Raw genomic sequence first — 15,274 nt, 5'->3', positions numbered from 1 at the left:
GTGAAGGGTGTTGCCAGGGGAGGTTTCAAGCTGTGAAACGTGGTGGTGTAGCCTGTTTCAATGGCAGCACACCATCTTGAGTGGGGCAAGTCTGGGGGACTCGCATTCCTCAGCCAGAAGTCTCCCTCTGTTCATTGGAGTGTGCAGAGGAATGTGAGAAGTGGAGACCTCTCACCGCTGCTTAAGTACCACGTTGAATGCCCTGTGTCGCTTATTGGGAACCAGAGGTGCTTTTGATCCACACTGAGTAACCACACAGGTATACATTCCTGCGGGTGTTCCAAGTGAATGACAGGAGGTGGGAAATTAATTGCCTGTTTCAGTTTCACTCCAGGTTTCTCCTAAATTCTAATTAGCAATAAATGAGCTTGGCTGTCCTCAACCTGAGTTGTAAGAGTGCTTTCTTGTCTGAGTTCCTCTGTGTGGTTAAGAATAAAGAGAGTGTTTCAAGATAGACTTGTAATGCAGGGAGTCTTGACTTAACACCTAAACTTCAATAAAAGGAGGGTCTGTGGCTGCCTGGAGTGGAAAGCCCCTAGGTGAAGTTCCAGAGCATAATCAATTAAATGTGCCACACAGGAAATGGCACTGTTTGCCTGATTGACTTCTTCATGACAGGCACCCGCCTCAGTTATTTCAATGACTGCCCTCTAGCCTCAGTAATCAGAGCAGGAATTCTGATCTTTGACCTCTCCAGGGTCCTTGCCTTAAGAGCAGTCTGCTCAAGTCTTTTAGAATGTGCCTGGGCTGCAGTTTCAGCTGGACTGGTGTGGGCTGGTTGGGGGGAACTCTGGTGGCTTCTGTCCTTGCCCGGTGCTCACCAGGAGTGACCAGGAATAGACGGGGAGGCTTGTCTGTCCTCAAACAGCTTAGAGTCCACACAGCACTCGTGGAAACTTCCAGACTCACATAGAAAAGAAAAGAAATTCAGATGAAATTGAAGAAATCCTGGGAAATGTGCTTCTTGTGAAAGGGTGCTTTAAAAAAGCATAGTTTCCAGTGAAGTGGCCTAGAATGAAAATTTTCCCCTTTGTAGTTTGAAATGAACGGTTAACTCTAAACGGTATCCTGCACCTTCCTGTAAAGTGGCTGAGCTGATCTGTGGTCTGATTTAGATAGCCTAGAAATTTCCACTGGCCAGGATGACCAGGAAGGAAGTTGAGCTGTTTTGAGTAAGACTGGCTCCAACAGGAGATGTGGAAGGTGGTGCTTTCCCAGGGCAGCTGAATGCCTTCCAGGGTGAAAACACTATCCCAGGTCTCTGTAGGCAAGGAATCTTCCCTAGGGTCTGTGAGACAAGGGTACTAGCGGGGAAGGCAGAGGAGTGCTGGTCCTCAAAGGTGTTTCTTGTTTGACTTAAAAATGGTTGTCCTGAGTTAGCACAGGAGCCTGGTCAACCCATAACGAGGCTGATGTACTGACTGTTGGTTTGCTATGAAAAGTAGTTCTGAGTGGCATTACCCTAGTGTACGAAAGAGAACTGCAGCTAGCCTCAGTCTTATAACTGCTCCAGGAACATTTCCTATTTCACTCCTTTCTAGACCAGTTCTGCAAGTAATTGGCAGAAAAACATAGAATGTGCATTTCAGACCAGTCTCACCTTATAAGAGGGATGAGTATTTGAGAGTATTAGGCCCTGGACTTTGTGGAGAAGGCAGTTTGGCAAACATTCCCTGTGGGATTTTCTGCAGGTCTTGTCTCCACAAGTGTTTGTTCATGGTGATGACATTTAAAACAGGTGCTTCATATCTTAGGATTCCAAGCTTGGTGATACTCCATACATACTAATGGCCCACCTGTGCTGACCATTTTGGGGGAGAGGAAGCATCCCTGGGGGTAAGAAGAGATACATTATGCAGGTCAGCCAGTGGCTGGGATGGGTTAGAGGAAAGCAGGTTAATTAAGGGAATGGAATGGAATGGGATAGATAGATAGATAGATAGATAGATAGATAGATAGATAGATAGATGATAGATGGTTTGTGTGTGTGTGTGTGTGTGTGTGTGTGTGTGTGTGTGTGTGTGTGTGTGGATGTGGGAAGAGAGGGAAGAATACGGACAGATATTTCAGGAGCTGCTGGATGGAGGGAGGAGGAAAGGAATATTTAAAAGATATGTTTAAGAAATTTAGCCAAATAATATATATGGCACCCCTTTTTCAATCAACACAGACCATAAGGAAAGGACTACTTTGCTCTTCAGTAGTCAGGACTGCTCAGGCAGTCAGAGTACATTCTAAGCACAACACAAAATGCAGACAAGAATGACAAACTCACCCCTGCTTTGGGAATTGTGACCCTGCTTCTGCCACTGCACTTAGTAGTGAAACTCTTCTTACTAAAAAGAGACTCCTGTTTGGTGTATTTATCTCACTTATGAAGGCCCTGAATTTGAACATCTTCTCTGGCCATTGGACTTTATGAGAATTCCTCTCATAAATGCAGAAGCTGTAATCTGGTTCATCCATCGACCAGGGAAGCTTTCTCAGGTGGGCAAATAGTAACAGAACTCAGTTTTACATAAACAAGGTACTAAGTCAATGACTTGCCCACCTCAAGCTACATGTCATGTAGTAGGTGCTCCATAATTTGTTAGATGTAGTAAGATGAAGGAAGCATTAAGGCAGAGGGTAAAGAAGGTAAACAAAACAAGGGACTTAACACTTTAAACATTTTGTATTATTTGAACTGTTTATAGCTAGTATGTGCTGCTTTCATAATTTAAGGAAAAAGAGGGCCGGGCATGGTGGCCCACGCCTGTAATCCCAGCACTTTGGGAGGCCGAGGTGGGCAGATGACCTGAGGTCAGGAGTTCAAGAACAGCCTGGCCAACATGGTGAAAACCTGTCTCTACTAAAAATGCAAAAAAGTAACCAATCGTGGTGGCAGATGCCTGTAATCCCAGCTACTCGAAAGGCTGAGGTGGGAGAATAGGTTGAACCTGGGAGGCAGAGATTATAGTGAGCCGAGATCGTGCCATTGCACTCCAGCCTGGGCAACAAGAGTGAAAACACCATCTCAAAGAAAAAGAAAAAGGAAAGTTCATGATCAATAAACAAACATTTATTATCTTTCAAATTTCACTATAGAAAATATTCAAAATGTAATTACAGAGTGATGTCAGTGAAAATGGCAGAGTAAGAATCTCTGAAAGTTCACTCTTCCATAAAAAAAGCAAGGAAAAATCTGGCAAAAATTGTGAGAACCATTTTTTCCAGAAAACTAGAAATTAACCAAAGGCTTGCAGCAACCCAGGGAGTGTTAAGAGAAACAGTGGAATCTCAGAACGATGAGTTTTGTGACATTTTACCTTACCCTAGACCCACTCCCTGCGACCCAACTCAGTAGCAGTCTTGAAAGATAATAGCCTGCTTTCCTGGTACTGGAGAAAACAGAATTGTCATGATTGGACCCATCTGGTTGTTCAAGACCCCATTCTATAGCGCTGTCCTTATCTGACCTTACTTGAGCTTACTCAGTTCTAAAGCTTCAGGGAGGAGAAGAAAGGGTGTTTGTTGAGCGTTACCGCCACCACATGTTGATGGAGAGTGAAACGACGGCTAATATGGTTTACTGCCACTGTCTTAATTCATTCTAAGATACTAACAGTTTCACCCATCATTACTTTTTCACCATCAGTACAAATGTCAATACAGTCATTAAAAAGACAAAGAGTGTCTTAATATTGCTAGGAAAATAGTTTTGAGCCCAGCTTCTCTCTGAAAGAGTCTTGGCTACCAGAGGTCCATGAACCACTGCTGCACTAGAATAGAAATACCTGTTGCATGTTGTCATCAAATACAGTAGAAAAGTGAATCAGTAATGAAGGGAGACAAACAAAGGAGGAAGAAGGAAAGGAAGGAGAGAAATCTCACTGAGAAAATCTAACAATCTCAACATTCTCCTCATTCCTTTGCCCTGCCATCCTGATCATGGACAGGAAGCTTTTGCTGGAAACCTCTGAATGATGTACTAGGTCTACACATGCCCAACATTGCCTCAACACCCCTTTGGTACATGGAGAACTTGGTACATAGAATTGTGGATAGGTCATGTGACTGAACCAGGGATGAAAACCTGATGCACGGGATACATATCACAGTTTGGGCTGAGCCAATAAATTTTGCAAATATCATGACATTGTCTTATAGAGGGACTTGATGCATTAACTCAAAGGTGCTGGATTTATGAAGCTGACTTGTTAGGTGCCCTCTGAGGCTATGCTAGAGTAAGGCAATGCTGGATTGTCTGAGACATTCCTGGCTTTACCACTGAAAGTCCTGCATTCCAGGAACTCCTCTCAGCTCCAGGCAAACTGGATGGTTGGTCATCCTACAAAGGCACCATTGTGAGTAGCTCCACACATCCATGCGGAAATAGACAAGTGAAGCAGACACATATAAGCAGAGATGTAAGATTATGAGCCAAATCTAGAGTTAGTGAGAGAATCTACCTTGATTCTTGATTATTTTCTCTTCCTTCATTTGCCCACCCATTGCTCCATTTATTGGACCAAAGCTTATTGAGTATTCACTTGTGCCAGGCAATTTGGTAGGAACAGGAATGGCCTTGAGGTCTAGGTATGCTTCCTATTCTTGGATTTTTCAGGATTCCTGAAGCTCTTCCAATAAAACCCATTTTCCATTCAGTGGGCTCCTATTCCTTACAAACAAAAATGCTTGTCCCTAAATACTTATCTGTGAAAATGATGAAGTGGATAGGAAAGAAGGCCGGAGGAGGATGTTTCAGCTTAAAAATCCCACAACTCTTTGAATTAGTGCATAAAGAACTCGTTTATGGCATGTGTCAACCTGTGTCCTCCTGTGGGATCCAGTTTGGGAACAGTGATATACATGATCTTAGTGGCTGGGAACAGGAGGAGTAAGCAGACACTTTTAGGCATGGTCACAAACCACTAGCTTGATTTCACATCTTTCTGATGTGACAGGGCCCGTAGTTGAAAAACTGTACCACACCTCAGTGAAGAGTGCATGTCCTTAATAAGATCATCTAGCAGCTCTAATTTGTTTGACAAAGACTCCAAAACCAATTACACACAGAAGCATTTGCAGAGAGTAGAAACAGTTTGCCTTTCTTCTATTTTACTCAGACACATTTTGGGTTCATTTCTATTTCTGATTGTTTAGAATTACAAGGTGGTAGGCAAAATAATCCCTCCTCCCTCAAAGATGTCCATGTCCTAATCCCTGGAACCTATGAATTTGCTACCTGACATGGCAAAAGAGAATTAAGTTTGCAGGTAAAACAGGGAGATTATCATAGATTATTCAGTTGGGTCCTATGGGTCACAAGGGTCCTTGAAAGTGGAAGATAGAGGTAGAAAAGATCAGAGTGATGCAACCTGAGCAGGACTTCAAGAGCTTTTGCTGGCTTAGAAGATGGAGGAAGGGGACCACTAGCCAAGGAATGCAGCAGCCTCTAGAAGTGGAAAAAAGCGTGAAGGGGTCCTACCCAGCACCTACAGAAAGATATACAGCACAAGGCTTTGATTTTAACCCAGTAAGATCCATGGCAGACTTCTGACCTACAGAACGATAAGATAATGATTTTGTGTGTTTAAGTCACTAAAATTTATGGTAATTTGTTACAGCGGCAAATGCAAAATTAATACACACTTTTTGGGGCAGTTAGAAAAGTTGGATCTAATCAGTTGCTACAAAAGTGCTAACTACAAATCCCATAATCCTTAACTCTGAGGAAGGAGCTCTAAGCTTCAGATAAGTTATCACAAATGCAAGCAGAGCTGCATGACAACAACAACCAAAATAAATATACAGTTTCAGAAGCAGTCAGCTAGAGATTAGAACCACCAACATCCTCTTCTAGACCATGTCTCTTGGTATAAACTTTTGGCTCTTACTTTCTTTCTCTTTTACATTTTAAAAAATCCAGAGAATGATTCAAAATACAGAAATCATCATTCATGATAATTTTCTCAAATATGAGAATTCACTGGATGGTAAAAATTGGAGGAATCCATGGTTCTCAGAGAGTCCCATGAATAGAGGAAATACCTAAATCAGTAGTTTTTAGCATCTCTTGGATCACAGATCTATTTGAAACTCTTTTTAGAAAAATGCATATATATACTTAGACAATTTTGTATTTGTTTTTAGGGGTTTTCAGCCTCTCTAATGCTTATAGACCCAAGTTACAAGCAGCTGATCTACATGGATACTTTCACGATGTTGTATTTGATTTTACAGAGGGATACGTTTCTTAGAAAACACTAATGTGAGGGAGAACAAATGAACACACTAGAAATAATATCTTTATTTTAGCTAACTATGAGGAACTAGAGCTTCCTCAAAGGACTCATATTTCCGTTTTTATCATCAACAGGATCTAAATCCAATACTTCACTGAGCAAGAACGTGGGCTCTTCAATCCTGTAACTGGGAGCGCTGTGAGAGTGATTTTGTCAGCTGCGTGGCTCTGAAGTATCACTTTCAACTGAAGCATTTGGAAAAGTTCACTGTGAAAAATGTGGCCAAGAAGTCCTGAGGGAGAAGCTCCAAGATCACAGTAAGGTACAAATGGGTGAAACCTTTGAGTTTTCTCCACTTTTTCTACAACACTCACACCTATTGTTGGCTGGTTTTGGTTTTTTATTCTTTTAACTGAGCTCTATTAACAGAAAACTAAAAATTAAAACAAAAACTTGGGGCCATAGGACAGATGGTGGGGTGTAGTGATTAAAGCTCCTCTGCTATAAAGTACCCATCTCATGGGGCCACAGCAAAGGACATGTAGCAGAATGCCCTGGACCTGGAGTGATAAATCCAGGGAGGCTGCTATTATTGTCATTGCTATTTCAAAGTGCTTTGTGCAGTGACATGATTCTCATAATCCTAGAATTTCTCTCTGTCTCTGTCTCTCTCTCTCTTTTTTTTTAAGAGATAGGGTCTCACTATGTCACCCAGGCTGAAGTGCAGTGGCTATTCACAGGTGCAATCATAGTGCACTACAGCCTCTAACTCCTGGGTTCAAGTGATCCTCCTGCCTCAGCCTCCTGAGTAACTGGGACTATAGACATGCACTACTGTGCTTGGCTTTCAGCACTGTGCTTCTTATGGTTCGTTCCTTTATTATCTACAGTAGTTTTCCATATATATTAGAAGAGGTAATTGACTTTGTTTTGCTCTTTTTGAGAATTTCAGAATGAACATTTACTGTGCCCGTAAATGGGAGCATTTAGTGAGAAACCAAATGAAGACCAGCAGATCTTTCAAATAGCTCTTATAATTCCTTGTTAAATATCTCCCTTTTCTCAGTCTGTGTGCATGACAGGTCAACCATGGAGATACACAGCCCAAACTGGGAAAATCCAGGAGAAAGGAATATAAAGCATATGGCTTAAAAAATGTCAAAGACTTGTAGGTTGTGTCCTAGGCACTTTGGAACAGTCCTTAGGAGAACCATGAAATACAGAGCATCACTTCAGTCAGTAAAAGAGGCAAAACAGGTGTCTGGCATTTTCCTTCTGTGGAAGTTCATACAGCATTTAAACTATATTTTGGTTTTCCTTCAATGCAAGGCATTGTGGGTTGTTTCCAAGAACAGGAAAAAGAGAAGAAAGAGAATGGAACCAGGATGTGGATTGGGACTTCAGGTGGAGGAGGTGGAGGATAATCCTGCAGAGCCGCATTTAAGGAGGAAGTTGGGAACCTAAGACTAAGTTCAAAGACAACATAGTCAGAAACACAATTCTGGAGGCCTCCATTCAGAAGTGGGACCGTGTCAAGGGTCCAGGTGGGTGTCAAGTGTGTGGGCTACTCATATTCAGGAGATCCAGTCATTTGTATCATAACCTCAGGTGTTGGAGGAGGTAGCAGGCAGAACTCCAAGGCCAAGGAAAAGGACTGAGCAAGACAAAATAACAGGCAGGTTTGGTCATGGGTGGAGAAGGAATTGGGTGAAACTTAGGGGCAGATCCCATGACACAAACCAACTTGCTATGGCGGAAATCAAACTGTGACCTGGCCAAGTTGGGCAGATGAGGTAGGGAGAGCATCTATTCAGGGATGGCTGTGGGGAGCTTCAGGTCTTAATGCACTGGCAAAGAAGGAGACTTTAGGTTTGAATTTTCACAAACCTCTCAAATTATGCAAAAAGCATCCGAATTTGCAAGAAAATTCTAACTATCACCAGAGGTTTGAGGTGAATTGCCTTAGGACTTGGAGTGGGCCAAGGTAGCCAGTAGGGCTTGTAGGAGGAGCAGGAGTTGGGGTCCATGTCTGAGAATTTCAAAGGCAGAGATAGGGAAAGTAAATAAATAAGATTAAAACTGACTCTGGGGTCTGGGACTGAAATCTGGGAAAAGGATTGTGAAACAGTATATTTGGACTAAGTAAGTAGTAAAAAACCTTACTATTTCTCAGGTTGATTGGGGATTTTGCAGATAATATGCATATATATTAATAATTAAGCCATTCTTCAAAATGTTGACATAAGTGGTTTTAGTAAAGAGTCAGCTGGATAGGCTGACAAAAGAGACGATGCTGGAGTTTCTGGGGTGGGGAAATTCTGCAGGTAACCAGTGGCTTACAACTGTCCCCAAATAATTTTGCCAAATGCATGAGTTTCCTGCTCTTACAGACACTTCTTTAGATGAAAGCATTGACTTCTGAAGGTAATATTTGCAAGCACATGTAAGTACATTCAACCAGGAAGAACACTTCTGTGAATTAGTACACATTATTTTATCAAATTAGCTCATTACTATTTTAAAAGCAGATTCTCTAAGGGGAAAAAAGTATCTTTTTAATTATCAACAAGAAATAAGAGTCTAGAACAGGGACTCCAAGATTTCCCTGTCAGAGACTCCTTTACTATTTTATACATTTCATCCCTTGCAAACATCTACATTAAAAGATTTAGTTACGAAATGTTGGAGTGCAATTTACTCATTTAGGAAGAATTCTAGTCTTAATCCCATCCACACATCCCTAACTTCTGTGTGCCAGACTTCTTTGTCCTGACTTGTTTATATTAATTTGATCTGGTAAGATAGGTAATCCGAGTCAGGAGCAATAAATATATAGTACAATAGAGTGTAGGTCTACAGAAGATAGAGAAGAAGTAAGTGAGATTTTTAAAGGCCTGCCCATGTCAAAAATAACCAGAAAACTGATATTACCCCTTTTGCTTATGTATTTATTTTCTGCCCTCTGCTCTCATATTTAGTCTTGCCTCTAAACTAACTGATGGTTGCTACTCTGTGAAAGTCTGTTGACAAATTAAAAGTTTTTCAAGGAAACATAATTGATTCCTATACAAAGGACATCACTGAAAGTGATTAATTCACTTTTGATAAACATTCCCTAAAAAGAGCTAAAAGGAGAAGTGTATCTATTAGCTATCATGTTTCAAGTAAAAAAATCAAAGTGTGAACAAACAAACAAATAAACTAATCTGTTAATTTGGCATAATTGATTAAACAAGTGACTTTTTATCCCTTGAGTCTTGGTATAGTTTCTCGTTACTGTTCTAAGTATGTTGTGATTTCCATTATGAATTCCTCTATGAGCTCTGAATTATTTAAAAGAAAAATTGCTACAAGTATAAGATAGTTACATTTTTTTCTGTACCCCTCTTAACACGGTATGATCTCAATATGCCTCTAAAGTAAGAATTGTGCCCACTTTCCCGCTGGGAAAACTGAGGCAAGAGCAGCTAAGCTGCTCACCTAAGGGCAAGAAACCAGTTTGTAGTTGCTCTCTGGGATATTTTGTCTCCTATCACAGGGACTCTCCTGAGCTAAGACAGGAAAGTTTTCCAAGATGTCCTGGTTATGTGTGGGCTTTCATGCTGTCCTTATCTACCCCCAGGCGATGAAGCAGGGACAACAGACATAAGGTATGTAGTTGGCCTGTCCTAGTCTCTGGCAATCTGTCCTCTATGGCTCTCACGGGCACATTTTGTCTTTCTGATCTTCTTCCTCAGAGTTCATTGTTCTTACTAGTTTATCTTTCCTTCTCTGTTTCTCTCTCCTTGTTCACTAAGAGTCCTGTTTATGTGCCCCCATCTGTCGTTATTTTATTTTATTTCAATAGTTTTTGGGGAACAGGCAGTTTTTTGTTACATGGATAAGTTCTTTAGTGGTGATTTCTGAGATTTTGATGCACCCATCATTCGAGCAGTGTACACTGTACCCAGCATGTAGTCTTTTATCCCTCCCACCCTTCTCCCCAAGTCCCCAAAGTCCATTATATCATTCTTACGCCTTTGTGTCTTAATAGCTTAGCTCCCATTTATAAATGAGAACATATGATGCTTGGTTTTCCATTCCTGAGTTATGTCACTTAGAATTCCAATTCCATCCAGGTTGCTGTGGATGCCATTATTTCATTCCTTTTTATGACTGAGTAGTATTCCATGGTGGAAATACACCACATTTTCTTTAATCACTCATTGGTTGAGGGGCATTTAAGCTGGTTCCATATTTTTTGCAATTGTGAACTATGCTGCTATAAACATGCATGTGCAAGGGTCTTTTTCATAAAATGACTTATTTTCCTCTGAGTACATAACCAATAGTAGGATTGCTGGATCAAATGGTAGTTCTACTTTTAGTTCTTTAAGGAATCTCCACACTGTTTTCCATAGTGATTGTACTAGTTTACATTCCCACCAGAACTGTAAAGGTGTTCCCTTTTCACCACATCCATGCCAACATCTATTTTTTTTTTTTTAATTTTAAAATTATGGCCATTCTTGCAGGAGTTAAGGTGGCATCTTATTGTGGTTCTAATTTACATTTCCCTGATAATTAGTGATACTGAGTATTTTTTTTATGTTTGTTGGTGATTTGTAAATCTTCTTTGAGAATTGTCTATTCACGTCCTTAGCCCACTTTTTGATGGAATTATTTGTTTTTTTGTTTTTTTTTTTTTTTTTTTTTTTTCTTGCTGATTGAGTTCCTTCTAGATTCTGGATATTAGTCCTTTGTTAGATATGTAGTTTAAGAATATTTTTCTCCCACTCTGTAGGTTGTCTGTTCATTATGCTGATTTTTTCTTTTGCTGTGTGGAAGCTTTTTAGTTTAATTAGGTCCCATCTACTTATTTTTGTTTTTTGTTGCATTTGCTTTTGGGTTCTTGGTCATGAGCTCTTTGCTTAAGCCAACATCTAGAAGTGTTTTTCTGATGTTATCTTCTAGAATTTTTATGGTTTCAGGTCTTAGATTTAAGTCTTTTGTCCAGCTTGAGTTGATTTTTGTAAGATGAGAAATGAGGATCCAGTTTCATTCTTCTACATGTGGCTTGCCAATTACTGCAGCACCATTTGTTGAATAGGGTGTCCTTTCCCCACTTTATATTTTTGTTTGCTTTGTCAAAGAGCAGTTGGCTGGAAGTATCTGGCTTTATTTCTGGGTTCTCTATTCTGTTCCATTAGTCTATGTGTTTATTTTCATGCCAGTACCATGCTGTTTTGGTAACTATAACTTTGTAGTGTAGTTTGAAGTTGAGTAATGTGATGCCTTCAGATTTGTTCTTTTGGCTTAGTCTTGTTTTGTCTATACAGGCTACTTTTTTGTTCCATATAAATTTTAGAGTTTTTTTTTTTTCTTTCTAGTTCTGTGAAGAATGGTGATGATATTTTGATGGGAATTGCATTGAATCTGTAGATTGCCTTTGGCAGCATGGTCATTTTCACAATATTGATTCTACCCATCCATGAGTATGGTATGTGTTTCCATTTGTTTGTGTCATTTATTATTTCTTTCAGCAGTGTTCTATAGTTTTCCTTGTAGAGATCTTTCACCTCCTTGGTTAAGTATATTCCTAAGTGTTTCATTTTTTTTGCAGCTGTTGTAAAAGGGATTTAGCTATTGATTCAATTATCAGCTGGGTCATTGTTGGTGTATAGCAGTGCTACTGATTTGTGTGTAATACATTGATTTTGTATCCTGAAACTTTACTGAATTCATTTATCAAACGTAGGGGCTTTGTGGATGAGTCTTTAGGGTGTTCTAGGTATACAATCGTATCATTGGTGAACAGCAAGAGTTTGATTTCCTCTTTACTGATTTATTTCTTTCGCTTATGTGATTGCTCTGCCTAGGACTTCCAGCACTATGTTGAGTAGAAGTGGTGAAAGTGGGCATCCTTGTCTCATTCCAGTTCTCAGATGGAATGCTTTTAACTTTTCCCCAATTCAGTATAATGTTGGCTGTGGGTTTGTCATAGATGGCTTTCATTACCTTGAGGTATTTCCCTTCTACACCAATTTTGCTGAGGGATTTAATCATAAAGGATGCTGGGTTTTGTCAAATTACTTTTCTGCATCTATTGAGATGATCATATGATCATTGTTTTTAATTCTGTTTAAGTGATGTATCACATTTATTGACTTGCATATGTTAAACCATCCCTGCATCCCTGGCATGAATTGATGTATCATCAATTTATCATGATGTATTATCTTGATCATGATGTTTTATCTTTTTGAAATGCTGTTGGATTCAGTTAGCTAGTATTTTGTTGAGGATTTTTGCATCTATGTTCATCATGGATATTGGTCTGGATATTGGTTTTCTGTTTTTTGTTATGTTCATTCCTGCTTTTGATATTAGAGTGATACTGATTGCATGGAATGATTTAGGGAGGGTTCCCTCCTTATCTTTTGGAATAGTTTAAGTAGGATTGGTACCAGTTCTTCTTTGAACGCCTGATATAATTCAGCTGTGAATCCATCTGGCTGTGGACTTTTTTTTTCTTGGCAATTTTTAAATTACTGTGTCAATCTCACTGCTTGTTATTGGTTTGTTCAACGTTTCTATTTCTTCCTGGTTTAATCTATGAGGGTTGTATATTTCCAGAAATTTGTCCATCTCCTCTAGATTTTCTAGTTTGTGCACATAAAGGTTTTCATAGTAGCTTTCAATGATCTTTTGTGTTTCTGTGGTATTGGTTGTAATATCTCATGTTTCATTTCTAATTAAGCTTATTTGGATCTTCTCTCTTCTTGGTTAATCTTGCTAATGGTCTATCAATTTTGTTTATCTTTTCAAAGAACCAGCCTGTTGTTTCATTTATCTTTTGTATTTTTTGTTTCAATTTCATTCAGTTCTGCTCTAATCTTGATTATTTCTTTTCTTCTGCTAGGTTTGGGCTTGCTTTGTTCTTGCTTCTCTAGTTCCTTGAGATGCGCTCTTAGATTGTCTGTTTTTGCTCTTTCAGACATTTTCATGTAGGCATTTAACGCTATGAAATTTCCTCTTAGCACCACTTTTGCTGTAACCCATAGGTTTCAATAAGTCGTGTTACATTGTTCAGTTCAAATAATTTTTAAATTTCCATCTTGATTTCATTGTTGACTCAAAGATCATTCAAGAGCAGATTATTTCATTTCCATGTGTTTATATAGTGTTCTGGGTTCCTTTTGGAGTTAATTTCCAGTTTTACTCTACTGTGGTCTGAGAGGATACTTGATATAATTTTGATTTTCTTAAATTTATTGAGACTTGTCTGTGATCTATCATACGGTCTATCTTGGAGAATGTTCCATGTGCTGATGAAAAGAATGTGTATTCTTTAGTTATTGGATAAAATGATCTGCAAATATCTGTAAAGTACATTTTTTTAATCTTTGTGTTCTTTTATATACTGATCAGGAGCAAGATTCCTGATTGGTATACAGTGATGTATTTATTAAACATAGGCCTGTGCAGAAATTACGTGCTATCCATCTAGATAGGTTGTTACACCTTTGCCTACTGATGGAATGTTCCATTTATCAAGTTTTATACATCAAAAAGCTTTTGAATTTCATCAGACTGTCCATTAATTTACTTCTGAAAAAGTGGTGCTTAATTTTAGCTACTATATTTTACAGCATTAAAAATCTTATGCATTAGGGTGCCTCTCTGCACAATGGCACTGAGCAAACAGAGCTGGGTCCATTATCCCACCCAGATTCACATAGTCACACTTGAGAGCTTTATACCAGAGAGCATGGACAGTTACTGCTAGCCATCACAGAATTCTTACTCTGAGAGCCTATCTTCTTGGTCACATTTTATATAGCCAATGAAGACATGCCAGCAGCTGTCTCATGTATAACTTGGCATTAGAGCACCAGGTCTGTTGGATAGTGGTGGTGTGTCCGGAATTGGTGGGTTCTTGGTCTTGCTGACTTCAAGAATGAAGCTGCAGACACTTGGGGTGAGTGTTACAGTTCTTAAAGATGGTGTGTCCGGAGTTTGTTCCTTCAGATGTTCAGATGTGTCTGGAACTTCTTCCTTCTGGTGGGTTCATGGTCTTGCTGACGGGATTGAAACTGCAGACCTTCACAGTGAGTGTTGCAGCTCTTAAAGGCAGCACATCTGGAGTTGTTCGTTCTTCCTGGTGAGTTCATGGTCTCGCTGGCTTCAGGAGTGAAGCTGCAGACCTTCACAGTGAGTGTTATAGCTCATAAAAGCAGCATGGACCCAAAGAGTGAGCAACATCAAGATTTATTGTAGAGAGCGAAAGAATAAAGCTTCCACAGTGTGGAGGGGAGGCGAGGGTTTGCTGCTGGCAGGCTCGGGCAGCCTGCTTTTATTCCCTTATCTGGCCCCACCCATATCCTGCTGATTGGTCCATTTTACAAAGAGCTGATTGGTCCGTTTTGACAGAGTGCTGATTGGTGCATTTACAATCCCTGAGCTAGCCACAGAGTGCTGATTGGTGTGTTTACAATCCTTTAGCTAGACACAGGGTGCTAGACAGAAAAGTTCTCCAAGTCCCCGCTAGATTAGATAGATACAGAGTACTGATTGGTGTATTTACAAACCTTGAGCTAGACACAGGTTGCTAATTGGTGTTTTTTCAATCCCTTAGCTAGACATAAAGGTTCGCAAGTCCCCACTAGACCCAGGAGCCCAGCTGGCTTCAGCTAGTGGATCCCACACCAGGGCTGCAGGTGGAGCTGCCTGCCAGTTCCACGCCATGTGCTTGCACTCCTCAGCCCTTGGGCGATCAATGGGACCAAGGCGCAGGGGCTGCTCGGCGCTCATAGGGGAGGCGCTGGTGGGGGAGGCGCTCATGGGGAAGGCGCTGGTGGGGGAGGCGCTCGTAGGGATTCTCAGGCCATGCAGGAGCCCATGACCAGAGAGCGGAGGGAGTCTTCCACATAGCAGGCTGCAGGTCCGGAGCCCTGCCCCGCAGGGAGGCAGCTGAGGCCCCGTGAGAATTCGAGTGCAGCCCCTGTAGGCCAGCACTGCTGGGGGACCTGGCACACCCTCTGCAGCTACTGACCCTGGTACTAAGC

The sequence above is a fragment of the Rhinopithecus roxellana genome, chromosome 3 (assembly GCF_007565055.1).
Source record: "Rhinopithecus roxellana isolate Shanxi Qingling chromosome 3, ASM756505v1, whole genome shotgun sequence".
Classification (NCBI taxonomy): Eukaryota; Metazoa; Chordata; class Mammalia; order Primates; family Cercopithecidae; genus Rhinopithecus; species Rhinopithecus roxellana.
The sequence above is the reverse complement of the archived record's forward strand: the minus strand, read 5'-3'. Positions refer to the sequence as shown.